Below are 4,903 nucleotides of genomic sequence, written 5' to 3'. Positions count from 1 at the left end.
ACTGAATGTAGTTTTCTGTGTTCATCTGTTTCTCTCAGAGGAAATCGTGCCTAAGCAAACACGAAATTGCACTATACTCAAATTCTGTCTTCATTATTCAGTTGTATTGGAAAAAATCATATTATCAAACAAATGGTAAAGTAGAACTCATTGTATATACATATACATAGATAGGTATTGAAATATTTATAAATGCAAATGCACACATTGATTACATACACTTCTAACTTACATGATATTCTCTATCTCCAACCGCTGAGAGAGCCTTGGAAAGGCAACATCCCAACAGCAATGAGCACACTTAGATCTCAGAATCTAAATACACATCTTCCTTGACTTACACTGGGATTGCATCCCATAAATCTATTGTAAATTGAAAATGTTATAAGTAAAAAAATGCACGCAATACACCCAACCTACTTAGTCTAGCCTACCTTACATGTGCTCAAAACACATTCGTCTACAGTAGGGGACAACCATCTAACACAAAACCTATTTATAATAAAGGGTTGAATATCTCATGTAATTTGTTGAATTCTGTATTGAAAGTGAAAAACAGAATGTCTGTGTGGGGACAGAATGGTTGTAGGTGTCCTGGCTGTTCCCTCTCGTGATCACATGCCTGACCAGGAGCTGTGCTGCCACTACCCAGCATCAGGAGAGTTGATCGTACTGTCCATCACTAGCCCCTGAAAGATCATAGTTCTGAATTCAAAGTATGGTTTCTACTGAATGTGTAGGATTTTTGTGCCATTGTAAAACTGAAGAATTGTCAGTCAAGCTATCATACTTTGGGGACTGTTTGTACCAATCAAAGGAACCAGGACTTGGAGAAAAGAGTGATTCCAAAGCTGGAACAAAGCAAGTACAAGATAAGCATATGTCAGAAAAGACATCAGAACCAGTCTGAATAGTGTCCAACTGGCTAAATCTGGGACAATTTTATCGTTACAATGAATAATGACTATTATGTAAGGAGTTGAATAAAATTAGAATTCATGAGTTTCTACTGATGTAAATTAGTAAATAAAAAGATTAGAAGATGGAGGAAGAGTGAAACATTTATATAGGGACATGGGACATTTCACATTGCTTTCCCATAAAACAATATTAATTACAAAAGTAAGAAGAAGGAATTTTATTTTTTTAGATATTTTATTTATTTACTTGTCAGAAAGAAAGAAAGAGCTCAAGCACACAAACAGGGGGAGCAGCTGGAAGAAGGAGGAGCAGGCTCCCTGCTGAGCAAGGAGCCCAATGTGGGACTGGATCCCAGGATCCTGGATCCTGGAATCATGACCTGAGCCAAAGGCAGACACTTAACCAACTGAGCTACCCAGGTGTCCCAGAACAAGGAAATTTAAAGTGGAGAAACAGGCACCTCTTTCATCAATGATCAAAATGATCATTAGTAATGGAGAAAGTTCAAAAATAAATTCTACTTGGTAGGATCCAAGGAGAAGCACGTAGTTTCACTTTTGTGATAATGCTTTGAGTTTTAGAACTTGAATCTAAGCATTAGGAAACATTGGGCAGACCCAAATGGGGGACGTTCTAAAAAAAAAAAAAAAAAAAAAAAACTTGGCCTATAATTTTCAAAAATGTCAAAGACATAAAAGTCAATGAGGCTGAGGCACTGTTACAGATGAAGAGCTGGAGAGAATAACAAGTAAATTCAAAATGTGATTCTGAACTGGATTTTTTATAGCAAAGCTCATCATTAGGACATTTGGTGAAATTTGAATGAGGGTCTCAGGATTTGATAGTTGCTATGGACTGCATTATGCCTCCCCAACAAACCAAATTTAAATGTTGGAAGCCCTAACCCCCCAATGTGATTGCATCTGGAGATAGAGCGTTGAGCAGGTGAATCAAGTTTCATGAGGTCATAAGGACAGGATCCTAATCTGATTGGACTATTGGCTTTAAAGGACAGAAAGAGATCTCCTTCTCCCTCTCCCTGTACTTCTCTCCTCTCTCTCTACTCACACCCAGGAAAGACCCAGTGAGGACACAGAGAGAAGGTAGCCATCTACAAGCCAGGAAGAGCTTGCTCCCCAGGAACCAAACAGAATGACATTTTGATCTTGGAATTTCCTGCCTCTGGAACTGTGAGAAAAATGAACTTCTGCTGTTTTAGCTACCCAGCGTGTTTTGGTATAGCATGGTATAGCAGCTTCAGCTGACCCCTGGTTTTGATGGCTATGTTTTGGTTGAGAGAGTATTTGTTTATTGGAACTATATACTGAAATATTCAGGGATAATGAAGCCAGAAAATTATATGGCTCCAGAAAAGACAGTTTTGTGGGCTGTACTGTTTTTCTGAAAGCTTGAGATTGTTTCAAAATAAAATTATTTCAAAGAGGTGTTGAGCAAAATATTCAGTATTTTGTGAGGACTTCTGGCCCCACTTTAATAGGAAAATAGCATAAAATATTCAGGAAGCTGACAGTTGGATTTATGTTGATGAAAAAATGGACAAAAATATCAGCCAAACTTTTTAGAATAAATCTTGTCTTTTTTTTTTTTTTTATGTATTGACCTTCATATCCAACAAACTTTGGAGTAGATCAGAACTTTAATTAGTGACTGAAATAGGACAGGACAGGACCTGAGACTTTTCCCTCCAGAATTAACTCTGTGAGTGCTGGGTATTGTGCCAGTCAGCCATTCCCATACATTAAGCAAGATGCAGCTGTTTGCCTAATTCATTGCTTTGGAGCAGGAATGTGGAAACTTGACCATGGGAACAAATCAGGCACTTGTTTGGTTTTGTTTGTTTTTATAGAGCAATATTGTTCTATTCATCATGTGTAGAAAAGGGAACTTTGCAAGAATGGATGTTTTCAATGTAAGTACATGATATTCCTTGCAACCAGAAAAGTTATTTACACTTCATTCATCATTTTATCTAATTCATCTATAAAAATCTGGAAGTGGAAAAAAATTGAAGGATTATAAATTCTGATATTTTTAATTGATAGTTTTTTATTTTGTTTTGTTTTTTAAAGAAAGCTCCATGCCCAGTGTGGAGCCCAATGTGGGACTTGAGTTCACAACCCTGAGATCAAGACCTGAAATGAGGTTAGGAGGCAGATGCTTAACCTAATGAACAACCCGGGTGCCTCTGGTAGAAATGGGTTCTTAGGAGAAATATATATGAATTCCAAATGCTGGGGGTTAAAATATCTCCACAGGAATCATGATTCAGGCAGCAGTGGCAGAATGCTCACATCTAAGACCCTCTTCCCTAGGTCTGATGGGATCAAGCTGCTGGTTATGTGGTGCCAAGATCTCTCTCCCTCACTCTTTCACTAATACTTGAAATTCCACCAAGAGACATCCATTTCTCTGTGCTTGTACAACTTAATCTTTAGAAGTAGCATTTGGAGTTGGTTGTAAAAAAATCAATATTTGAAGTTACAAGATCTAAGCTTGAACCCCAGCTCCTTTAGTCAGAATCTCAGCTTCTTCAGTGATAATATCTAAGTCAGAGGGCCACTGCAAGGGTGAATTTGGACAATATATGGAAAACTCCTAGTTGATATAAATACTTAAAAAAATTAAAGAATATTAAGATGATTTAACTTTCTTCTAATTTTCTTAAGGGTTAAAATGTTATCCTTCGTCCTCAAAAATAACTTCACAAAGTAGGTATTATCGCTTTTTACAGGTGAATAAAGAGATTAAGAGAGATAAAGTACTTTTTCTATAAACACATAAATAGTAAAAGACTAAGCAGGAATTAAATTCAAGGCCTGGCATATTAATGGGTGAGGTCAAGGACGTGACTATGTCTGATTGACAAGGACAAGATGTGCTTGTTGGAGCTGCTGTCATTTAGGTTGGATAAAATTGGGGTAGATATTTTTTGGAGAGATTATTGATGAATACCAACTGAAATAAGACCAGGATAAAAGCTAAGGTTATTAGTTAGAAAAGACCAGATTTTGTTCCCCCCAAATGGACAGAACATAGATCTAGAGCTAGACAGGACAGAAGTGGGTGATTTAGGAACTAAAGTACAGATTAGAGAGATCTGACGTTCATGAATTTTGTTGACTCCTCTCACTTGCTACTCACCTTAGCTGACCTATCCAACCAATCCACATCCACATAAATATACACGCACAGCAACAACATGCATCTTCAAAAAGAAGAAGGGAAAGTTGATGGAGGAGTCATCTAATCTTTCATTTCATGAGCAAGTGGTTTCTAGTTGAAAGAGTGTTAGCTTATTTTCAATAGAGTTGACTTGTTTTTGCTATTATTTTTTAAAGATTTGTTGATTTTTTGAGAGAGAGAGCTGGGGGAGGGGCAGAGGGAGAGAAACTGAAGTAGACTTCATGCTGAGCATGGAGCCCAACTTGAGGCTCCATCACATGACCCTGAGATCATGACCTGAGCTGAAACCAAGAGCCAGATTCTTAACCAACTGAGCCACGCAGGCATCCCTATAGTTGAGTTTTAAATCACTGTTTACATATATATATATATATATATATATATATATATATATAATTTTTTTAATGGCAAGTTTTCCTTTAATTTTATTTAGGTTCTCCTCTCTTCTTATCTGTGACACTGTGTATGCTACCATTCTAGCACCCTCCCCCCTTTTTTTTAAAGTAACCTTAACATCTAATGTGGATCTTGAACTCATGACCTTGGGGTAAAGTGTCACATGTTATACTCACTGAGCTAGACAGGAACCATTCATCCTATATTTCTTTTTTTTTTTAATTTATTATTATTATTACTATTTTTTAATATAATTTTTTATTTTTTATAAACATATATTTTTATCGCCAGGGGTACAGGTGTGTGAATCACCAGGTTTACACACTTCATAGCACTCACCAAAGTACATACCCTCCCCAATGTCCATAATACCACCCCCTTC

The 4,903-nt window shown here is 37.0% G+C and overlaps 1 pseudogene; it reads left to right on the top strand.

Moving 5' to 3' along the window:
- Positions 1–579: 579 nt before the first annotated feature.
- The window catches only part of LOC132018631 (centromere protein Q-like), a 14,525-nt pseudogene continuing 10,201 nt past the window's right edge, over positions 580–4,903 (top strand).

Source organism: Mustela nigripes, chromosome 5, assembly GCF_022355385.1.
Source record: "Mustela nigripes isolate SB6536 chromosome 5, MUSNIG.SB6536, whole genome shotgun sequence".
Taxonomy (NCBI): Eukaryota; Metazoa; Chordata; class Mammalia; order Carnivora; family Mustelidae; genus Mustela; species Mustela nigripes.
The sequence above is the reverse complement of the archived record's forward strand: the minus strand, read 5'-3'. Positions and strand labels throughout refer to the sequence as shown.